Raw genomic sequence first — 27,690 nt, forward strand, 5'->3', positions numbered from 1 at the left:
GAGAGTGGGACTGGTAACATCAGCGGCTGTGGCGCCATCACCCTGGGTTGGGGGTCTGATGTTCAGTGCCCACAGAGAGACATATAGGGAGAATAAACACCCCGATGCAACCCAACAGGCTCCCTGGGGACTAACGGGACCTCCCCCATCCCAGCTACATAGTTGCCACAGAGAAACATGCACATGTTCAAGGAAAACCCAAGTCTGTTTTTTTTAATTAATAGAAAACTATTTTTAATTCAAAAAAATTTAAAATAGCTTTAGGGAGGTCTAATTTACGCATAGTAAACGACATCCACTTAAAGCCTACAATTTGATGGGTTTGGAAACCAACATTGTAATCTGATTTTAAGACATTTCATCCCCTCCCCAAAGAAGCCCCACCCACCAGCAGTCACCATGCCATCGTTCCCCCACCAAAGCAACTGCTGACCCACTGTCGTCTCCAGGACATGCCTGCTCTGCACAGATGGCGTCAGTGAACTCAAGTAACATATGCTGTCTTGTGGGGCTTTCAAGGTTCATGTCCACGGGAGCAGGTGCCCACGTCTCTCCTTTTTCATTCCTGAGTAATATTCCATCATGTGGGTAGCTCTCCTTTTTGTTGCCTGGTCATTGGTTGATGGGCCCTTGGCTTGTAACCAGGAGTCAGGAGCCAGGAGCTCCATCCGGGTCTCCCACGTGGATGCAGGGGCCCAGACACTTGGGCCATCTGCTGCTTTCCCAGGTGCATCAGCAGGGAGCTGAGTTGGAAGCAGAGGTGGAACTTGAACTCGGGTGCTCTGATATGGGATGTGAGTATCCCAGGCAGACTTTGCCCGCTGTACCCTGACTGCCCGACCTTTCTTTGAGAACTGGAAGGAGCACCTAGCACAGCAAATGCACTAGACAGTGCCGTGCAGGCTTGGTGCCATGGTCGAGTGCTATGTATGCTACCTAACGGAAAGAGCCATGGGTTTGTCTATGCTAGCCTCACCACCAGTCATGCCTCAAGTAAGGACTTTGTCACACCAACCATGTCCCTAGCCACAGTCACTCTCAGCTCCACAGAGCCTGCTGGGACCAGCATGGGATCGAGGCCTGGCATGGAGCAGAACGTCCCTACACAGTGCGTGACTGCATCGTCTCTGAGTGCCACAAGGGGGCCTCCAGGGCCCCAGACTGGGTGCTCTCTGCCATGGCCCTGCTGATGTCTGGGTCTGCCCCCTTTTGGGGGGCTGTCCTGTGCCCTGTGTGATGGTCAGCAGCCTCCTCGGCCTCTGCCCACCAGGTGCCAGCTGTGCCCCACCCAAGCAGGGCGGCTCAAGGTTTTCATGGTCAGGGAAGGTGCCTCTCCTAGGACAGAATGGGGTCAGGGCAAGAAAGGGGGCCTGGGATAACAGGCCAGGAAATGGGGGCTTCGTCCTGGGTGGTGGGGGTAAGGTGCACTAAGAAACCCCCAGGGCTTCATGTGAAGGAGCGACAAGGTCAGAGTGAGGTTCGGTGAGACCATGTCTAGGGTGCAGGGAAGGCCAGCATGGGTGAGCCTGGCTGGAAGTTACCGCATGTGGATCTGGCCACAAGGAGGTGGGGCCATGGCCACAGAGCACCGTGTGCCTAGAACTGGCTGGGCCTGGGGTCACACCCAAGGGGCAGGTAGTGGTCCTGGAAGATGCAGAGGTGGGGACTGGGCTGGGGTCAGAAGCACAGTGGGAAGGTGGGAGGGGGGCTCCTCCTGGGGATGGGGGTGGAGCCAGGCCTTCCAGTGGGAAGTACTTCCTGGGGTAGGGGGGCAGGGAGGAAAGAGAGAGGGGGAAGGGAAAGAGAAGCAGCAGGAGATGGGAAGGCTTGGATGCAGATGTACAGGCGCACGCACACACAGATCGGGAGAAAGAGACACGCACACACACGCATACATGCTTGCACATGTCAGGAGAAAGAGACAAAGCGAGGGGGAGGGACAGAGACAGAGGCCAAGGGAGGGAGGAAGGAGGAGCTGGAGAGACACAGAAGACAGCAGCAGAGGGACCAACCTTTCCTTAGCTCCTAGACCCCAGGCTCTCTCCTTCTGCCACCTGCACTCACTCACAGCCTCGCTCTTACCTACCTGGGGCAGGTCCCAGAAGACCTGAATGGGAGCTGGGGTCGCCCCCATCCAAGTGGGGGCCCCTGAGCTCTGGCAGGGCTGGGGGGCCCTGAACCTCGCCCCCTCCCCTGCTGCTGTGGCACCCCTTCCCACCCTCTTCCCTTCCTCCCCATCCTCTTCCCTGCCCCCACTCCCGGGATGCAGACTGATCTCTCCATGCCCAGCTCCAAGCTCACCTGCGAGGCCAAGGCAAATCTTCCTCTTCTCTCCACCAGGCTCTCTCCAGGGCTTGGAGTGCAGAAGCCTGCAGGGGCCTGGAAGGAAACAGAGATGAGTGACACGAGGTCGCAAGAGTTGCCAGCAAACAGGGAGGTGCAGGTGCTGGTGCAGGGGTAGCCAGCAGATTCAGCACCTGGTAAGGGCCCGCTGGCCACGTGTGGAGGCAGCAAGCAGCCCCTAAGGCCCGCCCCAAGGCCCGCCCCTAAGCCCTGCCCCAAGGCCCGCCCCTAAGGCCCGCCCCCAAGGCCCCACCTCCTGAAGACAGCTGCCAGGGATGAAGTTTCAGCAGAGGAGCTTGGGGATGGCAGCCAGTGAGGACCCAGGGCTGCTCAGGTGTCTGCTTTTCATGAGAGAAGCCCCAGCTCCCGCGTTTTCAGGCACACCCTCCAGATTTTTTAAATCTTGACCAAAAAAACGCATGTTTTATTTTAAACGTCTTTTTTTAAAACAAAAAAGATTATTTATTTATTTGAAAGGCAGAGTTACAGAGAGGTGGAGGCAGAGAGGGAGAGAGAGAGAGAGAGAGAGAGAGAGAGAGAGAGAGAGAGAGAAAGTCTTGCATCTGCTGGTTCACTCCTCAGTTGGCCACAATGGCCAGACCTGGGCCATTCTGAAGCCAGGAACCAGGAGCTTCTTCAGGATCTCCCATGTGGGTGCAGGGGCCCAAGTGCTTGGACCATCTTCTACTGCTCCCTCAGGCCACGGCAGAGAGCTGGATCGGAAGTGGAGCAGCTGGGACTCGAACCGGCACCCATATGGGATGCCAGCACTGCAGGTGGTGGCTTTACCTGCTCTGCCACAGTGCCAGCCCCCTTTTATTTTTATTTCACTGCTGTCACCAACATCTGCAGGTTGGATTCAGCCTGTGGGTTGCTGGTTTTTGATCATGGCTGCACGTTTCTATTTTAGTGTTTGTCGTAATTGATTTTGCTTCACCATGAGTGCCGTTCTCCTCCTTAGCCCTTGGAGGGTAATGGCTGGGTCAGACCCATGACCTTGTCCCCCAGACCCACAACCCTGTCCCCCATGACTGTGCCAATGCCTCCCAGACCGCGGAAGCGTCATAGCCTTAGGTGAATGAATGAGCTGCATGTTGCAAGCAAGGGTGCTGCCTTCAGAGGGGTCAGAAGGCGCCAGAAGATTCCAGGAGCCATTACCTGTTGGCTGAATGGCAGCCAGTGCATCTGCAGGAAGCAGGGCACTGTGTCCTGTCGCTGGCCCCCTGAGACCTCCTGATTTAAATTCCACCTCATCCTTTGTGCGCTCCTCCTGGGAGCAGGGACCAAGGGGAGGATGTAGGCCATCAGGCTTCCCTTACCCTGAGCCTGGCCCCAGGCACAGGGCCAGGCAGAAATGGGGCTCTGGGAACCTGGGGAAAAAGCCAGAATTTTAATAAGTGTAATAAAAATAGGTAGTCAGTCCCACCACGGTGGGAGGGTTGGTGGCCCAGGCACTGATCCACCAGGAAGGCTGGACTCTGAGGGGCATGGCCAGGAAGTGGCAGATGCCCAGAGGCATGGCCTCAGGAGGGTGAGGTGGCTGGAGCTGCTCAGGTTGAGGGCAAGGTAAGTGCCCTTTTCCTGGTGTGGCCAGCAGAGGGCAGCACAGCCCCAGAGGAGTGAGTTGTTTAGGGAACCAAGCAGAGAAATGGAAACCCTGTGATGGGGGAGAAGCAAGGCTCCTGGGGTCTCTAATACACAGGGGCAAGGGCTTACTGGACAGTCCAGCTCCCATGTCTCCTCCAAGTGGAGGGAGACAGGCTCTGAGGCTGTCTAGGGACAGCTCATGAGGTGGTGACCATTAGGCTGCACTGCCTGTGATGGATCCAGGCCCCACTTCCTCCTGCACCATTGCGGGTGCTCCAGGCAACATCTTTGGGCCCCTCACTCCTATTTTAGAGATGAGATAAAGGAGGCCCAGAGATTTGTCACACAGCTGCAAGGGGAGCCGGGCCCAGGGCCACATGGTGCAGTGAGCATGTCTGTACCCACCCGTCCTCCCTAGAGGGGGAGCCTTATAATGGGACTTGCTCCTTCCTGGTTGTTCTTACATTCCTAGAATCTGCAGGGGTGGGGGCAACTGTACCCCCTCCAGCAAGTGAGACACTGTGTGGGGCCCAGGTGTGGATCCTTGTGCTTTTGCGCAAGTTCTCTATCTTCCTCAAGTCTCAGTTACCCTGATTTCAAAGTGGAATACTACTGACACCTATCACAGAGGGGGTTGTGAGGGATTAAAGCCAGGGTGGGGAATGTCTGGGCCACAGGCCATATGAGGCCCCCCAAAATCATGTGGCCTGGCCCTGCCAAGGTGCACTCAGGTAGGACTCGACATCTGATACAGCTACAGCAGGCTAATTTTTAAGCTGGTATTTTTTTAAAAGATTTATTTATTTATTTGAAAGGTGGAGTTATAGAGAGGCAGAGGCAGAGAGAGAGAGAGAGAAAGAGAGACAGAGAGAGGTCTTCCATCTGCTTGTTCACTCCCTAGATGGCCACAATGGTCAGAACTGAACCAACCAGAAGCCAGGAGCCTGGAGTGTCCTCTGAGTTTCCCACTTGGGTGCAGGGTAAGCTGGTAATTTTGTATGGCCTCTGAGTGATATTCTAAATATCCAAATGGCCCTTGCAGAGGAAAGATTCCCCGCCCTTGGTTTAACATGCTTAAGCCTCGTGCGTGGGTGCCAGTTGACTCTGGGGATGATGACTGTAATAGAACAGGTAATATCACGGCAGCTCCAGGACACTCACGGTGTGCAGTGGCTTTTTGGTATTATGGTGAAAAGGCTTGCAGTGCATGTGACAGGGGAAGGGCACGAGGCAGGTCAGAAACAGAGGGAAAGGGGGATCTGGGAGGGGACATGTAGACCAAAGCACTTAGGGACACAGAGAAAGAGAGAGAGTAGAGGGAGAGAGGGAGGGAGGTGGCTAAGTCTGCTGTTGATGTCTGTCCAGGACAGGCACATCCACCTCTTCTGCCCACCGTGTGTCCCCCAAAGGGCTGACAAGGCCCAGTAGAGCTCTCAGCCACACAGACAGATGGCCAGTTAGAGCCCAGGTCACACTGGGGCAGGATACACGTCCCCCACAGTGACCAGGAGACCAAAGTCCTAGGAATCTACAGTGTTCTGTTTTGATGAATCCTGTTCAGAAAGGCAGGCTACAGGGTCTCAGTCAGGAGCAGGATGACGAAGGGTCAGGGGGCCTAGGGGATGTGGCAGGGAGGAAGCCAGGCAGTGGTGGGTGGGGGGTGGTCCAGGGAGAGTTCTGGACTGTGAATGCTGGGGCTGGTGCACAGGAGAGTGGTGGGCTGCTGCCATCTTGGACTCAGGCACCGGACACCATAGCTGGCCCTCAGAGCAAGGAGACCTGGCTGGGCAACCTCACCCAGACCCCAAGCCGCAGCCCTGGCCCTGTTCCCTTCATCTCCATGTCTCTGCAGCCTAGGGAGCCCTTGCTGGGCTGCAGAGCTTCCTGGGAGTCCGCCGCCTGCTCGTCTCCTCCTCCTGAGTCACCTCTTCTGTTGATTTGCTTTCCTTGCCTTGGAGCTTGACACCATCCAGGAAGAACTAGCACTGTAGGTTCTCAGCTTTACAGGAAATCAAACACACACTTGAGGAGTCTTCCACACCAGCCTTTTGAGAGCTCACCCACTTTTTTTTAATTTATTTGAGAGACAGAGAAGGAAACAGAGCTCTCATTCAGAGGTTCACACGCCAAATACATACAATGGCCAGGCCTGGGCTGAAGCTCTCCCACCAGATGTCAGGGAATTAATGACTTGAACCATCACTGCTGCCTTCCAGGGTGTGCAGCAGCAGGAAGCTGGAGTCAGGAGCCGGCATTGGGAACTGAAGCCAGGCACTGCAATACGGGGTGGGGGTGTTTTAAGCAGAGTCTAATGGCCAGGTCCAGCACCCATCCCTGTGTCTGCCTTTGTCCCTGTGTTGTGACTGACCATACCTCTGTTATAGCTGTCATTGTCATTCTCCTGAAATTCTGCCTTCTGCAACTATATTAAAGAATGACTCCTGAGGCTGGCACTGTGGTGTAGTGGGTTAAAGCCCTGGCCTGCAGTGCCTGCATCCTATAAAGGCACCGCTTCAAGTCCTGGCTTCTCCTCTTCCAATCCAGCTCTCTGCTATGGCCTGGGAAAGCAGCAGAAGATGGCCCAAGTCCTTGGGCCCCTGCACCTATGGGGGAGACCTGGAAGAAGCTCCTTGCTCTTGCCTTCAAATGGGCTCAGCTCCAGCCATTGCTGCCACTTGGGGAGTGAACCAAGGAATAGAAGACCCCCCTCTCTATCTCTCTCTGTAAGTCTGTCTTTCAAATGAATAAAATAAATCTTTGAAGAAAAGAAAAAAAATGGCTCCAGCCCAGTTCACTCTGCACACCCCCACCTTCTGCAGAGCACCTATGCAGAGCAGACACTCACCCCTGCTCTTTTGTTCAACGCAGACCTTCCAGACACCCAAAGGCCAAGCCTGGAGTGGGGGGCCAGAGCCTGCAGCAATCCTAACACGGAGACACACTAAGAAGCAGCCATTCTCAAAGACTTCTAGGGGCCAGCACTGTGACATACTGGGTAAAGCTACCACCTGCAGAGCCTGCAGCCCCTATGGATGCTGGTTCGATTCCCAGCTGCTCCACTTCTGATCCAGTTTCCTGCTGATGACCTGGGAAAGCAACAGAAGATGGCCCAAGTCCTGTGGTCCCTGCAACCATGTGGGAGACCTGGAAGAAGCTCCTGGCTCTCAGCTTTGGCCTGGCCCAGCCCTGGCCATTGCAGCCATTTCAAAATTGAACCAGTGGGTGCAATATTTCTCTCTCTCTTTCTCTCACTTTCTCTGCCTCTCCGTCTCCTTCTCTGTAATTCTGACTTTCAAATAAATAAATGTTAAAAAAAAAGAAAAAATAAGACTTCTAAAGGGGCAGGGCCATCCTAGCCAGGAAATTATTCCCTTAAAGGAAAGTTCAGAATGACCAAATATATGTGTTTCAAGATTTGTACACAATCCAAAACTAACCTGAGAGGCTTGCTGGGTTTATGGTGTCTCGTTCATCTGTCTGTGGGCTCCCAACCACACCACACCACTGAGCTGTGGGGTTTTAAAGGTTAAGCCTCTGCATTCTCCTCCCCCCCCCCCCCCTGGTTCCTGGCAGCAGAGGGTGAAATGACCTCATTCATCAGAAGGCCTAGGGGCAAGTTCTGAGACAAAAGGAGATTTGCAAAGTGAAGGCTTCGACTGCCAAGTTTAAATGGAAATGGACAGACACACTCAGAGGATCTAATAGGAACAGTGGTAATTCAGAGGCCGAAAAGGCATCTTGGGGGCACACGGAACCCAGCTGGTGAAGCTCACAGACCCAGGACCAGAAATCTGTTAAGGAAGGAGGACGCCACTGCACTGGCCTGAAATCCAGGCTCCCCCAAACCAGGGAACACACAATATTCCGGTTCCCCAGCACTGCAGGTTTTACAGTTTGCGAAACCCAATAAGACACCCCACAGTCCACGTGGTTGTGTCTATTCTAAGTCCAATGGCTTCTCACTCTCTTGCTGTTCCCATGAGCCACACAGTGTCTTTGTGTGCATTTCCTAATGGACAGGTACACAGCCCAACCGCCCATAACAGACGCAGGGACTTCAGGCAGACAGGGAGCCACCTTCAGGAATTTGAGTTAAAACGTTCTGCCTGCCAAGCAGGGCTCCTCTTGGGAGAAGCCATTCTGGACCCCCAGGGTCTGGCCACCTCGGCCCTTGGTGCACAACCTGGGATGGCTCCAGAGTCAGCAGCTGTCTCACCCCTGGGTGTGGGGGAGGCAGGGCCAGGGTAGGGACCAGAGAGCCCTGGAGCCTCCAACCTGCACCTGCCCAGTGAGTGACAACCTGCTGCTGGTCTTCCAATCCCATAACTGTCTTTTGACTGGCATTGAGTGAAAGTTCAGTAAGCAGACCTCGGCGATTACTCTCTCTTTTTCTTTCTTTTTTTTTTTTTTTTTGATATGCTGAAGCTGTAGGTGGTGGTCCCCTTTCTCCAACTGACAGCCCAGCCCTGAGGATTCTTTCCAACTTTTGGGGGTCAATAAAGGAGGAGGGCGGTTCAACTACAGAAAAGAACACCTGAGGACTGTGGGACCCCCCCCCCCCCACTCCAAGAGATCTGACTTGGGGGAAGAACCATGAGTGCACCTCGCACAGCTGCCACCAGGAGCTGCAGGATTCACACCCGGTCCAGCTCCTGGACGCGCCACTAGAGGGCGCGCTGTGGCCGCCCCGCCCTGTCCGTTTCAGCTGGAGCGGCCCCGCAGCCTCAGCCCGTTCACCTCCGCCCTGCCCACCTCTGGCGGCGCAGTCCCCACTCCCAGGGCAGCGTCTCCTCAGCCATCCAGCCCGGGACACCCGCCTGGCGTGGGCCACGCCCACTCCGGCTCGGCCCGCCTCCTTCGGGTCCCCTCCGGCTGCCTCAGATTGGGCCGTCCCGTCCACCAAGCCGCCAGGCCCCGCCCAGCAGGCAGCCTCGGGCGGAGCGCCCCGCCCAGTCGGGGGGACCCGGGCCACGCCCACTCCGCCCGCCGCGCGCCTCTCCGGTGGGGCCGCCTGGTCCCGCCCCTGTTGTTCGCTCTGGCAGCATCAGGCGGCTTTCTCAGTTCTTCGCGGGCTGCGGACACCTGAGCTTTGACGTTTGAGTGGCGGAGACCGGCGCGGGGCACTCTCATGCAGATGGCCGAGGACCCTCGAGGGCTCGTCAGGCGCGCCCCGGCGCCCCCGCCGCCCGGAGTCCGGAGACCTGGAGGCGCCGCCACGTCGTCCCGCGCTCACCAGCCGGCGGCTGCAGCCACGTCGCGGGGTCCCGAGGAGATGAGCCGGCTCACGGAGAGCACCTACCGGGTGAGGCTGGGGGCTGCGGCACAAGGCGGGGATGAGGGTCGGGGGCGTCGCTGGGAGGCCTCGGGACCCCGAGAGGCGCCAGGGCTGGGGTCGCCCGGACACCCCCGCGCCGTCCCTTTGGAGCCCGCGGCGGAGTCCACTCTTGGGGAAGGTCCTGCCCGCTGGTCCCCGCGGTCCCTCCTGGCTCTGGGGCGCCCGGGGCGAGCCGCACTCCGCTCCCCCACCCACCCCGCGCCATAGTTGCGGGAGTCCGAGGAGGCGAGGACCATGCTGGCCCGGCCGCCGGGGTTTGGCCCTCTGAGTCCCAAGGGCCCAGCTCAGGTTTCCACCCAGGAAGCCAGGAAGGCGGGGCGAGTCTAGTGTGCCTGAAGACGCCCGCGGCCCTGGGGAGGGGGTGGAGGCTGGAGCGGCCCCCGTGGCCCTGAGCCGAGCCTCGAGTGTGTAGGTCGGAGATTCTGTGGGGTGCTTGGAGGTAGCGAGCACCCGAGGTTTTAATAAAATTGCCCGGAGTTGAAAGAATGCGTTGATGGTTGGTCTCTGAACGTGCGTGTGTTAGAATATTTTTCCAGACGCAGGCATAGGGTTAGCGGCTAGTTTAAGCACTTATAAATGAATTTCAGTTGAAATAAGAGATGTGTTTAATCATCTACTATTAATAGAATACAAAACAACTTTTATTTTAATTCAGCCTGGGCTTATTGAACCCGTGAGACTTGAAAGTTCTCGAAATTCATCCGGAGCCACAATTTAAGGCCCACCCGTTTGGTCCTTTTTATGGATATTTTTTCTACCCCTTCAGCTGAGTTTGTGAAGGCTGAGTGAGTTCCTGAAATCAGAGGGCTTTTTTGACTTTTACTGGATAAGAATAAAAAGACAGCATGAAAATGTTTTCATAATCTCTGTTAAAGTCCAAAAGATTTCCCTTCATCCAATATGAATTATACTTTCGAGGTAGATGGGGTAGACACTGTTGGCCATGTTTTGGGGACTATGGCCACAAGCTGTCCCTTATTTGCGTATTTCTTTAATGGAGGGCAGTCTTTAAAAATTTGAAGGATAAACCCTTATATTTGTATTGAGGTTGCTAATATTTAATCCTGAGGAAGTGGGGGCAGGAGGTGGGGCTGCTGCCCAAGTGTCTCAATAAAATAGTCTCACTCCCACTAGGCTCAGAGTTGGGGAGCAGTGGTCTGTCTTTAAGGAAGACCTGTAATTGGGGAGTGCAGATTTTTGCACATTTGAGGTGGGGTTCAAGTCTCCTGTGGAGTAGGGGAGCACCCCTGAACCCAGAGCGCTCCCCTCCACTGCCTCCTGGCACCCAGCATGTTTACCTTCCTCATGGGAGCTGAGGTCAGTTGGAGAGGGACAGTCATACTCAGCCAGCGCTCACCTTTGCTCCTTCCCCACCTCTTCCTGACTTTTGCTTTTGGTGATGACTCCTTGCAGGAGCTGTACTTGAGGCACAAATGCCAGCCGCTTTGTCCTGTCACATTACTCAGAGAACGAGGACAGGAGGCAGACAGTGTAGGCTTCATCATCTTGGTCATTCATATTTGTCAGCATTGCCGGTCTTTATAAATGGCTTTTGTGCTTTGAAAGATTGTACTGCACTGAAGATCTGTGCCTTAGTGCCTGGCGCTCCCAGGTGTTTGGAGGCATGCTGAAAGCTAAGTGTTAGCTGGGTTTAATCACCGTTTCCTCATTGATGTTTTGGGTCACATTTTTGTGTGTGTGGAGGTGCTGTGAAAGAAGTGAAGGCTGCTAGCCCTTGCCTGAGCTGTGATGGAAGTGTGTGATACAGGCTCACAGGTCTGTTTGGAAGCCTGAAAAGCCTTTCTTTTCTTTCTTTCTTTCTTTTTTTTTTTTTGACAGGCAGAGTGGACAGTGAGAGAGAGAGAGAAAGGTCTTCCTTTTTCCATTGGTTCACCCTCCAATGGTTGCTACGGCCGGTGCACTGCAGCCAGCGCACTGTGCTGATCCAAAGCCAGGAGCCAGGTGCTTCTCCTGATCTCCCATGCGGGTGCAGGACCCAAGGACTAGGGCCATCCTCCACTGCACTCCCGGGCCACAGCAGAGAGCTGGACAGGAAGAGGAGCGACCGGACAGAATCCAGTGCTCCGACAGGGACTAGAACCTGGTGTGCCGGTGCTGCAGGCAGAGGATTAGCCTATTGAGCCATGGCGCTGGCCTGAAAAACCTTTCACCACCACCTCATTGGGTTCTTCCCTGCCTATCCCCCACCTGCAGTGATCAAAACTGGAAGCAATTCATGGTTAATACGGCAAAAATCCACCGGCAGTGTGGGTGCATGGAGCTGTCTTAAAAAGGAACTTCCTTCATGTTACCTAGCAATCGACAGTGTTTTACTACTAGAAACACAACCTTAGCAGGTGCGGTTACAAAAGCCCCCTACAAGTGAGATTTTATGACTTGCCAGAATGCGTTTTAGATTTTTTTTAAAATACTCAAATTTCTCCAGCTTTGGAATAAAGGACTAAATTCTTTAGAGAAAAAGGAGGGCTCATAAAGGAGTGTGACCCTTTGCTGTCAGTCTGAGGTATCCTTAAACATACATAGTTGCTGAGTTTTATCAGATGCATACTTTACAGATGATTCATGGGGAGCCATGCTCACTCCCAGGAGGATGTGTTTTACTACTTGACATAGAAATAGCATGGTGATAGGCCCCAATATGTCAAGTAATGTTATCGTTGATAGGTAGAGTTCAGGAGAAGGTCCCTCCCCTTTGCTACACTGTAGTCTATAGTATGCCAATAATTTGCCTTCAAAAGCTTGCTCGTATTTTTTGCATGGTTTTCTGATGAGTACATGCTTTAGTGGTAGAGGAAGAAGTTCAAAAAACTCCTTAATTCAGGGTAGCCACAGCCTTCCTAGAAGTTCGAACTGTTAAAGTTTGAGGAAGTTGAGCAAGAATGGGTGTGGTGTCATCACTGGGATGCCCTAGCTACATTAATCTTGCAGAACAGTGAGTGAAAGGCAAAAGGACACAGGTCTCTGAATGTCACCATCTCAAGGAGGTCCTAACAATGCTTATCTAAAATCCCAGACAACTCCCTCTGTCTTCCCAGCCCCAAAGTGGACTCCACCAGAGGGAGAGTTTTGTTCTGTTGTATTCCAAGCACCCAGATCAGTAGTGGGCCTGTGTATTCACTGCACGAATACAATTTATTTAGTTAGTTTCCTGTGCTGAGTTCTGGGCTCCTTCCCTTGACTCTTTGCAAAGAGTTCCCTTTCATTCTAAGTGGACATCAGCACTGGGGGTGGATCTGTATTTTGTTTGCTTGCTTGTCATTCTTAGATTGAGAAACAGGCCTTGGGTCTGTGAGTGCCCAGCTTTCACATGCCACTCAACACACCAGTCCTCCAGAATAATTTGCTTTCGAGGGGCCAGCCCATGCAGAAACCATGCTTGTATACCTTTTCATTACTGGGACAGTTAAGATGTCACTGAAGTGTTTTTTTTTTGTCATTCTGTCAATTTATCATCATTGGGATGATTTAAATGACCCTTTTAATAAGAAAATTAAGCGCAATTGTTTTTTCTGTCAGGTAAAGCGAGCAGTCTGGGCATGGGTATTAGGTTTGTTCCATGGTTTTATCCTTTCTCAACTTGGGTATAATGGGAGATGTGTAGGATTAAGTCTGGTGTGGCTGGTTCCTGAGTGGACAGTGATGACAGGTATAGCAAGTAACACTTTTAAGAGCTCTTAGTTATGTTTATCACTGTAGCCATATGCAGCTTGGTATCTTCATCTTTTTTCTGAATGCTGCTACTTCAGCTGTGCTGAAGATAAGATGGGGTTTGCAGAGGCCCAGGCAGCTTGCCCTTGGCTCCATGAGGGCTAAAAAGGGTGGGCGCCAGTGAGAATGAGGTACCAGGCCTCAGCAAGAACGGTCGTCAGATACAGGATATTAAACTGAACAGCCCAGTACTTTACTTTTAGTCTGATAAATGAAGATATATAAAGCCAAACGATGGGCTGCTTTTCCTCTCATAAACATTTCTTTCTTGACTGGAAAGGGGTTTTGGAATCTTAAAAACATTGTGGGGAAGCCTGGGAAACTGGGACCACTTGGACAGGTGACACTGTTCACGAGTTTCAGGTGCTTTTGAGTTTATATTTGTGACGTTATTTCAGTATTTGGCATTCTTTTTTTTTTGGCCTTATACAGACTGTCAAGGGGAACCTAATGTGCATGGAATTGCAACAAATTGAATTTTTATTTTCTTTAGCATCCCACACAGCTATTTATTCTGCAGTTAAGAAGTAAATGTTATAAAAACTGCACAAACATTATCTGTTGACACATGGAAATACACTTGTATTTTAAAACCCTGTGGATCTATAGTATACATAAGGAATGTTTAAGTATATAGAGCTAAATTGTCACAAAGTGAATACACCTGTGTAAATGCACCCAGACCAAGAGGTGGACCGTAACCAGCCCCCAAGGTCCCTCATGCCACCTTCCATCCACTACACCTGTTCCAAGGGTGGCTACTCTCTCAACTCCTAGATTTGTCTACTTTTTTTAAAAATAAATTTGAAATAATATACAAGTTACTTTTAAAGATTTATTTATTTGAAAGGCAGAGTTGAGAGAGAGAGAGACAAGACAGAAATCTTCTAACCTGGTTAACTCCCCAGATGGTTGCAACAGCTAGGGCTGATTCAGGCCAAAGCCAGGAGCTAGGAGCTCCATCCAGGTCTCCCTTATGAGTGGCAGGGGCACAAGCACTTGGGCCGTCTTGCACTGCTTTGCCAGGCACATTAGCAGGGAGCTGGATCAGAAGTAGAGCAGCTGGGACTCAACAGTGCTCATACGGGATGCTCGTGTTGCAGGTGGCAGCTTAACCCCCTGTGCTACAGTGCCAGCCCGTTGTTTGTCTTTCACCCAGGGTGCTTGTCAGATGCACCTCTGGTGATGGAGCAGTCGTAGTTCATTCATTCTTGTTGCTCTGTAGGTCATGTTCTACTGTGTGACTACATCACAGTCGAGCCACTTGTTGGCCACTTGAATTACTGCTCCAGAAGGCTGTGAATAGTGCCCTGTGAGCATTCTAGTATGCATGTGGATGAGCATGGGCTCCCATTTTTCCTGGGCATATACATAGGAGTGGATTTGCTGGATATGGGTGCTTTAGTTAGGAACTCCCTGGCAGTTTTCCAAAGTGGTTGCACCAGCTGGCATTCCTACCAGCGGCCTACAGAGAGTTCTGGTTGCTCCAGACTTTGCCAGCAGCTATTATTTTCCATACATGTGTGCAAATAAAAATTTAAGTTAGAGCCAAAACAAAACTGCCCTGGGCCTGTTGGTGATAGACTGTTTCTCTTTTGGATACCCGCAGCCTTGGTGGGGCCTGCCTGGAGATCTTTCATTTTTCAACTCAGAAGACAGAGCCAGGATCTAGCGGCTGTGGCTCTGCATGTGGAGTTGTGTACTCTCTAGAGTAAAGCATAAACTTTAGGTTATTAGACTGTCAAACTAGCCGGGCTCAGCACATCAAAGAGTTTTGGTATGAAGGGACGTTGAGGGCATAGCTAAGCCTATTTAAGCAGTTACAAGTGAACTGAATTTTCTTCTTAATTGATTATTAATAACTTTGCCTGTCTTTTTATGTAACTTTTCTTGAAAATGTACCTACTATACTGTTAAAGGCACAACAGGCTAGTTTTAAACAAGACTGTCAGTGAGTTACAGTTTAATCAAAACTAGAATTTTCTTTTTTTAAAAAAAGATTTATTTACTTTTATTTGAAAGTCAGAGTTACACCACAGAGAGGAGAGGCAGAGAGAGAGAGAGGTCTTCCATCCGATGGTTCACTCCCCAATTGATCACATCCGCCAGAGCTGCACCGATCTGAAGCCAGGAGTCAGGAGCTTCTTCTGGGTCTCCCACATGGGTGCAGGGGCCCAAGGAGTTGGGCCATCTGCTGCTGCTTTCCTGGGGCATAGCAGAGAGCTGGATAGGAAGAGGAGCAGTCAGGACTTGAACCGGTGCCCATATGGGATGCTCACACTTCAGGCCAGGGTGTTAACCCGCTGCATCACAGCACCAGCCCCCAAACTAGAATTTTCTGAAAAATTTGTTCTTTTTCCACCCAGTTAGATTATAACTGAACATGATTGTGAAAAAGTCCCCAGAATTAACCTTCCAGCCTCTCCCACAGTCATTCATAGGTTGTTACACATATTTAATCTTGGAGGTTTTTTAAAACCTTTTCTCTGGGACTGGCACTGTGGTTTTGAGGGTAAAGCCTCCATCTGTGGAGCTGACATCCCATATGGGCTCCAGTTCGAGTCCCAGCTGCTCTACTTCTGATCCAGCTCCCTGCGAATGTGCATGGGAAAGCAGTAAAGGATGGCCAAGTCCTTGGGCCCATGTACTCGTGTGGGGGACCTGGAAGAAGCTCCTGATTTTGGATCAGCCCAGCTCTGGCCAATACAACCATTTGGAGAGTAAACCAGCCTTTCAAATACATAAATGTTTTTAAAAAACACTTTTTTCTCTAATACTGTAGTATTTCCCAAATCTCGATGAAAAGGTACACTGGAAATAATACCCAGCGTCCCACCACCCAGAGATAACACGCTCATTGCTGTACCCTGTGTCAGTCTCTATTCTGTACTTCCTCATTCTGTGACACCACGGCACTCTGTTCTCCATCAAGATTTGTGTGGATAGATCCTTGCCAGTTCTTTGCTGTGAAGTGGGTATCATTGCAGGTAAATGCTTTGCCCAAACCCATGATGTTTTTCCTTAAGCAAAATACCTAGATGGAGGCTGCAGATCAAAGGGTTGGCACGTTTTATTTTTCTAATTTATTTATTAGAGAAAGAGCGAGCTGCTGGTTTACCCCCCGGATGACTGCTGTAGCTAGGGCTGGACCAGAGCAGGAGGTAGTTCAGTCCAGGTCTCCCACATGGTGACAGGAACCCAGCTGCTTGAGCTGTCCCAGGGTCTTCATTAGCAGTAGGCTGGAGTCAGTGGCCATGGAGCAAGCCCAGGCTCTCCCATCAGGGAAACGGGCACCTTAACCACTAGGCTAAATGTCTGCTCCTAGTAGGTACATTTTAAATCACAGTTATTCCACATTGCAAAATTCCGCCCGCCCCCCAGAATACAATACAGCTCTAGAGTTTTTTGCACCAAAATAAATTCTACTTTTTGATTACACTTTCTATGAACTTTTTGAATCATCAACAGGTGCACCAAATGATACTATGGTCTGAGCTATATAAGAGCAGCCTTCCTCCAAACTCTGATCAGTTAAGTAGATCTTGTAAAACCACCTCTTTTTATGCCCCGTGGGAGATGTGGGTGTGTGCACACATATATATATTCTTTCTCTGTCCCTCTCTCTCTGGATTTTGGCCAGCACACTACTGGGCTTGATTTTCTCCATGAACTTAGAATAAGGACAGCACTGTGGCCTTTCAGACCCAAGTGCTTCTCTCCTTATTTTCCCCAGCCTTGATTTTATGTTTAACACTTTCCTGACCCTGAGTCTCTTCCAGGTTTATCGCTGTTTTAATGCCTGAATATTCTGATTGTTAACAGCTTCCTCAAACTTTTGTGATAAAGGTGAGGCCTCTGGGAATGAGATAAAATGTTTCTCTTTCAAAAAATCAAAAATAAATGGAAGCCTTAGCAGAATGTGTGGAGTAAAATACATGAATATGGCTCCACTTGGAGGTCTGGGCTGAGCCATGTGCACAGCCTCCTGGAGCTGGGTGCAGTGGCACCGAGATGAGTTTTGTTGCCTGAACTGTTTGTTTATTTGGTGCTTTGGAGGCTAAAACAGTTCCTGAGCAGCAGCAAGGATAGTATCAAGCTGGCTGTGGTTATGTGCCAGGCAGGAGGGAGAGGGGGACTGCCTGCTCTCCACCTTTTAGATTGTTTACTGTTTTTCTTTTATGTGAATGGGCTACTTTTATAATGTTTTACCTGGAAGAAGTAGAAATGATGTATGTAATTTCCATTTCATTGGGTAAAAAAGTTTTAACTACTCTAAAATTTGCCTTTTTGTACTTCTGTGTTGTAAATTAGCCTTTGAGAGGTAAACCTTACACTTTCTTTTTTTAGATTTATTTATTTATGTGAAGTCAGAGTTACACAGAGAGAGGAGAGGCATAGAGAGAGAAGGAGATCTTCCATCTGGTTCACTCCCCCATCCGCCGCAATGGTCATTACACCAATCCGAAGCCAGGAGCTTCCTCTGTGTCTCCCAAGCGGGGTCAGGGGCCCAAGGACTTGGGATATCCTCCACTGCTTTCCCAGGACACAACAGAGAGCTGGGTAGGAAGTAGAGCAACCAGGATTCTAACCAACACCCATATGGGATGCCAGCACCGCAGGCGGCGGCTTCACTCGCTTTGCCACAGCGCTGGCCCCTACAGTTTCTTAATTCTCAAGTCTGAGAGTACATTTTTAACATTTACTAACCCAAGACTACAAATGCAACAGGAAATTAGCTCAATAAAATTGAAAACACTTGAATTCCAATGTGTGACACTCTTTTAACCCATCTTAGGCCTGACATTGCAAGCAGCTGATCCTTTTCAATGTGCAGCTGTGTCCTTGAAGAAGACAAAAGAAGTACTAAGAGCCTGTCAGAATTCAAGGGGAAGTTCAGCTGATTAGAACACATTGCCTAGAATAAACATGCAAAGGATTGGGTGGAGGTCAGAGTAGGTCTTGGATGGAAAATCCAACTACCAGCCACCACTGAAGTGCAGGACAACCAGATGCTGTGTTGGAGGAGAGGAGACTGGTGCAGGAGACAGCCATGTCACCTTTATATGCCTGTCAAATGCAGGTGCCTGAGGCTTGAGTTAATAGACTGATCAATCCATTTTCCCCATGAAACTAAATGGGGCAGGCGTTGTACAGTGTAGGACTAAGCTGCCACATTGAGTGCCTGGGATGGAGTCCTGCCAGCAGTTGATGGCTCAGGTCCTTGAGTCCCTGCCACCCATGAGGCAGATCTAAAGAGAAGGTTCCTGACTCGGCCTGGCCCATCTCTGAGGAGTGAGCCAGCAGATAGATTCTTTTTCTCTCTCTGTTCTGCCTTTCCAATAACTAAAAAATAACTTTAAAAATAAAACTCCAGTGACAAATAAGAAAACTTACAATGATGATTCCTTATACTGGAGTGCTATGATTTTTCTCCTAAACTTTGATGGTTTTCATTGGCCACATGATGTGTTTACCACTACAGGTGGGCTTTGTCTTTGAGCAGTTTGAGGAGTAGAACGTCAGCTGTTTCTGACAGCTCAGTGTATTTCTAAGTGTAACATGCTTTACCTATGCAAGACCTGTTCTTGTTAGAAACTCAGTCCAGCTTCTGTGTTGTTTGAGAAGACTTCCTGCTAACCAACCCATCCTTTGCCTCAGCCCAGATTGGCATGTGTCCTGCTAGTGTCATGTCACTCCAGATTGGTGTGGGTTCCTGCTAGTGTCATGTCATCCCAGATTGGCATGTGTGCTTGCTAGTGTCATGTCACTCCAGATTGGCATGTGTGCCTGCTAGTGTCATGTCACCCAGATTGGCATGTGTGCCTGCTAGTGTAATGTCACCCAGATTGGTGTGTGTGCCTGCTAGTGTGTTTCTCCACTTGACGTTGGGCACTGGTTTCCTCCTCTGCTAATAGTCCAGTGAGAACCCCTGTCTCCTGAGGTGCTGCAACTTGAAATCTCCAAGGACAGTTTTTTGGCCCATAGTAGGTGCTGCAGTGTGGGGAGCAATTCGGACTAGACTAAGTTACTGGAATTAAGACTTATTCTATGCATCTGCTCTCCCACAATATGGCGCTGGGAGAGAAGAAAACAGCTTTTACACAGCTGCCTCCAGTTCAACCAATAAACTGTAGGACTTGCTCCTGATTGGAGAGCAGCGTACTCGGCGTGTGGGCAGCCGAGTTAGGATTGGCGGAGGAGGACTATAAAGGAGGAGAGAGACGGCATGCACCAGGAACATCTAAGGGGAACATCTGAGGGAACACCTGTGCAGCCCCCGAGAGAGCCGGCCGGCGGTGTGCCGCTCCCCTGCGGAAGTGGGGAATGCGGCCAGGGGGAACTGCCCTTCCACGGAGGTGGAAGGGATAGTAGCCAACCCGGGAAGAACCAGCAGCAAACCCGGGGAGGGCCGAGCAGACGAAAGAACAGCGCAGGGTCCTGTGTCGTTCCTCCACGAAGAGGGGGAGCGACACTGCAGTAGTGTTAGCTGGGAGTTGGATTGGCATGTGTTTACTGGACCATAAACCACACACGGACATTGATTTTCTTCTGTTGTGTTTACTGCTGTCCTCAGTATCTAGAAGAGTGACTGACACATAGGTAGGGCTCAATAAATATTTAATTGTGTTAAAATTACTGGCACATATTTTTCTTTCCCTCTATGAGCGGTATGCTCTATGAGAATTTTTAATCCCTCATCTTGGTGGTAACATTGTAAATACTGAGATACTTGTGGGGTGGATAACCAAAGATGTGTACTTATCACATACTTGTGACTCAAATCATCACCTCCCCTCAGCCAGCAGGATTGGGAAGCCCCTGTGAAAACAGGTGTCCTGACCCAAGCACCCGTGAGGTCGTTGCCAAGCTTACTGCTGGCATTCATGCTTTCTCCATCTGCTTTCTCAAGCAGCAAAGCTGTGCCAAGCACCATGGTCACTACTGAGAACCAGAATGAAGAAAAAACAAGTGGCCTGAGCCTCTCCAGACTTGATAGCTTGGGGATGCCCAAGCCAGTGTTGGAGGATCTCCAGCCTCCCTCCACCATGGCCCACCCTGGGGCACCGATTGTCTCTCTTGACCTTGTCCCAAAGGGCCCTTCCTTTGCCACTTCAGTTCTTGGGAGTTTCAACCTGGGAAGAGAGGAGAGAGAGGTCAGTGCATAGGCAGGTGGAGTTGGAGAAGAGTGTTGCAGGCAGTCTGTGAGATGTCTCTGGAAAGTGGGATACATGGGAGAAGTAGATGAGGGAGAAAAATTACATACATTCTTAGAAATTTTAGCTTCTCTTGCTGGTACTTAACCTGGGAAATGTAAGTAAAGAACTTGGACTATTTTCAAATTATCTGAGGGGTTTTGAGCAATCTTTATCAGATGAGAAGGGCTGGGATTGTAACAGAATAGAATGGCCCATCTCAGGATGCAGTTGAGGGGCATTCTGTAGAATCACTTGCTGTATGAAGCTAGTGTACTTTGAGCAGGTTCCTGGAACTACTTAGGGCCATTTCTAAACAGATTCAACCTAGCAACTGGGCTGACCTTTCCTGTAAATCCATTGCTTGCTTTCTATCCTGGGACATGCCTTTTAACAACAATACCCAGGCAGGCAAGAACACTTAACCGAACAGTACAGCGTGCTCCACAGCCTTCACAGTGTTTCTCTGTCAACAGCTGTTTAAAACCCACTGACTAATCAAGTACAGTTATGAGAACATACACCGCACAGATATACTATAGAACAGAGGTCACAGGGAGAAGATGGTGCCACCCATGCTGCATTTACTGCTGGATGGAGGGGGACAGATGCTGCCTCTGTGCACCTGGGTCTTGGGGTTTAGGGAAAGGACTGTGGGACCAGGCTGTTTGTATGCCCCATTGCAAATAGACTTATAAGCCTTATAGGACTGAAAGGTTTTGAGTTATTAAAGCTGACTAATATTTTAGGAGCATGGGTTCTGAGTTAAAAATTACTAAGTGACTAACGAGGCAAATTAAGGCGCAGGCTCTTTACAACTAAGAGCTGGAGTCCCAACTAAGTCTCTTCCTGTAGCTATTGAGTTCTCTGAAGCTGATGTCCATGACTCATGCACCTGTCACCACAGACAAGGCCCATGGTTGCTTCCACTTATGTAACAATAGCATTTGTGATGTACTCAGGTCTCTTTTTCCTCTTCAATGTGTAAGACTAAGTTTTTTTTTTTTTTAAATCTTGTCCCTCTTTTAGTCTCTACTCAGTCCTGCACAGGTTCCCATTTCCTATTGAAGAGTTATATATATATATATATATATATATATATACACACACATATATACATAATAATATATATGCATATATATGTATATTTAAATTAAGTGATAGAGGCAGAGAGAGAGCTCACATATGCTAGCTCACTCTCTAAATGTCGGGATCTCAATCCAGGCCTCCTGCATGGATGGCAGGCACCCAGTTACTGCCATTGGTGCTGGCTCCCATGGTGTGCCTTGGCAGCAAGCTGAAGTCAGGAGCCAGAGCTCAAAATTGAGTCTAGGTATTGCTTCTTGGCCTTTTGTCTAAGATCAAGTGTAGAACTGAGCCCAGGTACTCTTGACATGGGACACAGTTTAATTGGTAGCTTGTATTAAAGCTAAACAAATTTGATGCATTACATAAATTATGCAAATTTAGGAACACAGTGCTTGTCCCCACCCTACCCTCCCTGTCCAGGGAACAACCTGTCCAATGCACTTGCTTGTCTGACTCTAGGCAGCAGCCATGGGGACTGATCAGCCCAAGGATGCTGGTCAGGTATCTGCCATTCAGTACCCCTGATCACAGACAGATTGGCAGAGCACTGGCACCATGCAGGAGTGGCTGGGTATCGTCCCGGAAGACTAGAGAGCTCCACACTTCCCTAAGCTTCTGATCAGCTGGATTAGGAGTGACAACGTCTTTGGAGCACACAGGATTGCAGTGAGCACAGGGCAGCAGTGCCAGACCTGGGGTAAGGCCACTGCCCCCAATTCTTTATGGCAGCATGGCCTCTCCTGCTGAAGTTGTGTTTCCTGGGAAGAAGGGGGTGGGTGATAGGTGGGTGACACTTGTGCAGTAGGCTTTGGGACAAAGTAGACGATGTCCATGGCAGTGGCTTCATTGTCAGCTGGCAGTGGCATTGGCAGCAGCGGTACCATAGGCTTGGAGAACACGGGAACGATTGGATGCGTTTATCCTCATGGGACAGAGAGATGCCCCAGACCTACTTTCATTGAGCCGAGATCCTGGGGCTTCATAGCAGCATTCTCCCTTCAAATCCACAGTTTTGGAGGCAGCGGGGGTGGGCAGTGGCTCAGCTGTGGGTAAGCCAAGAAGCGGGTGTCTGCTTCCACTCCCCTCTCCCGGAGGACACGGATGTGAAACTGTACCCAGAGTTGATGCTAAGGTCAGCTGCCTGGTAATCATCCAGTTCAGGAGACTGCACCCCTTCCTTCTCAATCCCAGCTGGGCCTTCCTCCTGGACAGGAGCAACTGGTGAGCAGATGTGGCTGACTCAGTATTGGCATTTTTGTGTCCTTGGTGATTTCTTTCTCAATGTATGGCAATTTTCGTTGTATTGCACTTTGACTTCTTTGCTTAAATGGATTCCTAAACATTTGATTTTGGTGGTTATTGTCAGTGGGATTTTTGTTGATTACTGTGTCAGTGAATTCATAATTAATGTATAAAAAAACTGCTGCATAAACAGTATGTTTATTTGTAACCTGTAACTTTAATTAGTTATTTCAAAAGTTCAAGCAGTGTTTTTGATGGGTGTTTTAGTTTTTCCTGGTACACTATCCTATAACTTGCAAGCATTTGTAATTTGACATTCTCTTTTCTAATCTTGGTGGACTTTCTTTCTTTTCCCTAATTGCTCTTCTGAAAATTTACAGTATTGTGTCCAGTAAGACTGGTAAAAGGGGACATCCTGTGTTGTTACATGTGTGACAAAAATGCTTTTACCTTTTCTCCATTCAGCATGACATCGGCTGTTGTTTTGTCATACATAGCTTTCATGATGTTGATGCATGTTCCTTCTATATCTGTTTTTTGGAGGTTTTTTTTTTTATCATGAAAGAATGTTGAATCTTTTCATTAGAGTTGTTTGTACCTAATGAGATGATAATGTATTTTTTTTAAAAGATTTATTTCATTTATTTGCAAGAGTTAGAATGATAGAAACAGAGTGAGAGAGCGAGAGAGTGAGAAATTGAGAGAGAGAGAAAGAGACAGAGAGGTCTCCCATTTGCTAGTACACTCCCCAGATGACCTAATGCCCAAACTGAGCCAATATGAAGTCAGGACCTTGGACATTTTTCTGGGTCTCCCATGTGGTTGCACCCAACAGTGGAAATACTGTTTCTAGTTTTTAAAGTCTAGTGGAAAGTCTGTTTCTAGTTTTTAAAGAAAACTCCACACAGTTTTCTATGGTGGCATCACTAATTTACATTGCCAACAGTGCATAAGTGTTCCCCTTGTCCACAACCTCATTAGCATTTGTTATTCTCTGTGCTTTCTGTTTTAGCCATTAGGGGTGAGGTGATGGCTCATCCTGGTTTTGATTTACATTGATGGCTAGTGATGTTGATCATTTTCATATATGTTGACAATTTGTATTTCTTCCTTTGACAACTAGTGAAGTCATTTTTTTCCATTTCTCAATTGGATTGGTTGGTCTTTCTGTTGTTGAGTTTTTTAAGTTGCTGATATATTCAGGATATTAGTTGGATATTTGTCAGATAAGTGGTTTGCAAACATTTTTCCCACTCTATTGGATGTCTCTTCATTCTAGTGATTGTTTCCTTTTGCATTCCTTTACGTTTAACAAAGGAAGAATAGAAGAGCTAGATTCCCATACTTTCCTTCACTTAGCTTGCTAAGTCTCTGCAAAATTTCAGTTAGGCTTTGAGAAAATAAATTTTTACGAGGGAAGGTCTTCTTATCTTCTTAGCAAGAATGGAATACCAGGTTTATTTCAGAGTGACTAGTTTTCCCCTCCCTCATTCCAGAATCAAGAGGGACTTTTTCTCCAATATTCACTATGAGAACATGTTAGAACCCCAAAAGATAAAAATTCACACCAAAGTGGCACCCCACCCATGTCCACACCGAGTGTTTAGGAGTTTATCAATTACAGGGTGCATTTTACTACACTGAATTACTGGTTCCCACTGAGAATTCTGAGTTTGTCGGCACGGTGGGATGATGGTATTCTTCAACAGGAAGCACTGGAAGCAAGTTTCAGTCATCATGTCCACTTTATTAATGACCAAACACACATTTTAAAGGGCAGGAAGAGGGGGCATAGCTAATTCAGGGCTATCCTGATTCTATAGGATAGAGCTGATATTGGCTCCACTGTGCTTTTCCAATCAGCTTGAAGGTCACTTAGCTAGGGTAGCTTTCCAGGTGGGCCTGGGCCACACCTGGGAACAGTTTACCTGATTGGCCCTTCAACAGAAGGCAGGGGTGGAGGAAATGTGCCTGGGGCTCCTGTCAGCTGCCAGCAGTCAGGATAAACCCCTGCGTGGTCAGTCTCCCAGCCAGGTACAGGAACACCTATGCTACAGAGAAGAAAATATTTAATCTTAAAAGTATTGGAAGATAAACATATTTTTCAGTTGAAGAGGATACAGCATTTAACAAAAGTGGCATGAACCTGATGGTTAAGCAAATATTCCAAAAATGAATGAAGAAAAGTTGCATGAAGAGTGACATTTCCCACAGGCAGTAAGAATAAACTTTAATTGGAAAATTTATCAAAAAGTCAAAAACAGTTTTCCAGAAATTGATGATCATGTAAGTATATTTTGTGGCAGAAGATTCTTAGGATGATGAGAAGAAAACACTAATGAAGGAAAAGAAACACAACATTAGAAAGTAGGCCTTGCATGAGGCTCAGGATATCTAAGGAAAAATTGTAGAGAAAATATATAATAGCCAGCCCATGTACTGGAACAAACATTGAGTAGCAAAGGGTTGAAGAAGTTTTTCAAAGGGGGAGACAGGACGTGGGAGCATCCATTCTAAGAGCATTCCACTGGATAGCTATGCACTCCCACTTTTATTTAGAGGATACTAACCAGTCGACAAACCAGCAGGCCTGTAGGCAAGGTTATACATCAACTTAAGGATTTGGGAAAAGTTCGGTCTGGTGGTCTAACATAGGGATTAGAGCTGTGTTGCAAATCTTCAGAGACAAGACCATTTAGGTGTTCCTGCAAATATACAGATTCCCCAGAATATTCTAGGTACCAATTAATGTCCTTTAGCCCCCTGCTGCTCCTGCTGCTGCATTCCTTTGGGGCATGTGTGCCCTTCCCAGCCTGTTTTGGCATGAGCAGAAACTGCTGCCATGCCTCTATTTTCAGAGGGATTTATGCAGCATATATACATCCCCCCTTTTATTTTATGCATATATTTTAAGTTTAGAACACTAGATCAGATATGCATGAGATGAAACTTGGACTAGACAAACACAGGATGAGGATCATAATAACAAGTACCACAAAGAGCAACAGCCAATGCAGCCAGGATCCCAATTGACACCATTCAGGTTTAAAATTTAAATGAGAAATTTCATTTTTGATATATCAATTTCCTCTTGAATTAAATTAGAATTATTTAACAAGTTGAAACAACCTAGAAATTGTTGATAGCCAGTGCTAAGCTTAAGTAGTAAATAATCGATAGCAGCACAATTTGTAAAACACCTTCACGAATTTGACTTTGAATTAATAAAAGATAAGGCAGCAGTGATGGCATTAGCAGTTTTTTTCTTAAGTACAGGTTTAAGCTCCTCTAGGAAAATGGGCAAGAACAATTCCAAAAACAGTAAAACAACACAGGGTTTTCTATAGGTGTCTTAACCTCAGGAGTAATAGTCATTAAGCAGTAAGAGTCAAAAGAGAGGGGAAAACATAACATGATGATTCACAAGACCAAAGTAGAACTGTATGTAAGTTGAGCAAAAATAGTAGTAAGTGAAGTCTCAGGAGTCTCTATACTGTGTTTATGATCCAGGCGTTGTTGTGCAGAAGCAATCAGCAATCAGTGACTTCATATCTCCCCAGGTGGTCGATTCATCTTGGGGGACTTGCAATGAAGTGGCTTTGCTTTCTGATTCTTCCAAGGAGGGTGAAAGAGTGGCACTGGTTCTTTGTCTTCTTCTTTAGCAGTAAAGCAGAAATTGGATGCTGTGACTGCTGGTGGCAACTCATGGTGTTATGCAGGAAAGACACAGTGGGCTGGAATCCACACAAGACCTGTAAGAGGAACAGAAACAAACCCTCTTCCCCATGTGATGAGTGGTTTAGGGCTTTTTCAATTAAGTTAGGGCTCTCCTTGTAATAACTAACAGCTGTGGTTCTTCATGAGCTGGATGGAAATGCTTTTGTGCTGGGGTTTCACAGTCTAGAGAGGTAGAATTCAATTTTGAAAAATAAATTAAATAATTAAGAGTAAATAAGAATTGCCATTGTCTGATTAATCTCCCCAGGGGTGTGAGCCCCTTTTCTTTCATTTCATTTTGAAGAAGGATTTTAAGCCTATGATAGGCTTATTCAAAAATGGCTTAACCTGTAGGATTTTGGTGAATGTTGTGAGTAAGTTTACTCAGAGTGGAAGACAGTGGGACCCCTCTAAGGGGACCTGTTACACTGGTACATACTTACGCCTTCCCTCCATCAACCACTAACCCCTTTGTGGGAATGAAATGATGTCATAAAGCAGCTGTCAAACACTAGGCTACTTCCCTTAACATCATACAGAGTTCTGGAATACATTGACTCAGCCACAGCCTTGCACATTTTCCCATGAATGTATAATCTTTCCCTTATGTTGGACAGTGAATCATGTAGTTTACAATGCCTACCAGTTTAGCAAAGGGTCACTTATTCAGCCACTCCTCCATTCTACTGTGAAACAGGTCTTTGTATGTGCAACTCAGTTAAGATCTAGCAATAACTTCAGGGCAGAAGCTGGCTCTCTCCTTTATAACTTCCTTTCCTGCTGAGGCCTTAACTCCCCTACCTCCCAGCTTCCCTCCCAGATACAAGTGGACAGTAAGATGGGTACTGATAGCTGGGTAATAACCAGTCAGAACTAGGTCATTCACTCATCGTGTAGAAAGAACTTGCCTTCTGATCTTATATCCTCTATTGGTGAAGGGTCTCGTTTAGGAAAAAAGGTGTTAAACTCTGGTTTTTAATTTTTTTTGTATTTATTATTATGCGAAATAAAAGTTGGGAATTCCAAAAAAAAATGCAGAAGAGGTATAGGTGGGCCCATTATCTGTCTTTAATTCTGTAAGTTGTCCATTTTTTTTCCTTTGGAGAAATAAGTTTGTCCAATTTTTCCTTTGGAGAAATAGTTTCTTTATAGCAAAGATAAACGAAAAATTCTATATATATATATTATTTTTGCCACGTTACAAATTTAAACACAGGTAACAAATCTTACATTATGGTTAGTGCTTTACTTACTTGCAAAAGTAAAATCAATGTAAATGATTTATACCATCCTCCTTCTCCAAAATGTATTTTTATAAACATATATCCAGACCTAATTCATTAAAAAAATTGGACACAACAACATAGTGAGTAGATTCTTAAGCGTGGTTGCCCAAATGTAACCTGAATGGCTATCAATGACAACATTTAAATAACAAAAGGATTTATTAAAGGA

General features: G+C 48.2%; 2 long non-coding RNA genes across 2 annotated transcripts in view; one reads left to right on the plus strand and one right to left on the minus strand.

Annotated features, from left to right (window-relative positions):
- Nucleotides 1-263: 263 nt before the first annotated feature.
- Nucleotides 264-2,559, minus strand: LOC149120552 (uncharacterized). Its single transcript, XR_016225618.1, has 3 exons — nucleotides 2,478-2,559; nucleotides 2,302-2,379; nucleotides 264-743 (listed from the first exon to the last, which is right to left on the minus strand). It is a non-coding gene; the product is annotated as an uncharacterized LOC149120552 (long non-coding RNA).
- Nucleotides 2,560-8,368: 5,809 nt separating this feature from the next.
- Nucleotides 8,369-27,690, plus strand: part of LOC138846908 (uncharacterized) — a 90,533-nt gene continuing 71,211 nt past the window's right edge. The window contains exon 1 of the long non-coding RNA XR_011384412.2: nucleotides 8,369-9,232. This is a non-coding gene — a long non-coding RNA (uncharacterized LOC138846908). The remainder of the gene's footprint in view (nucleotides 9,233-27,690) is intronic.

This window comes from Oryctolagus cuniculus, chromosome 19, assembly GCF_051225735.1.
Source record: "Oryctolagus cuniculus isolate XC-2025 breed Fujian yellow rabbit chromosome 19, ASM5122573v1, whole genome shotgun sequence".
Taxonomy (NCBI): Eukaryota; Metazoa; Chordata; class Mammalia; order Lagomorpha; family Leporidae; genus Oryctolagus; species Oryctolagus cuniculus.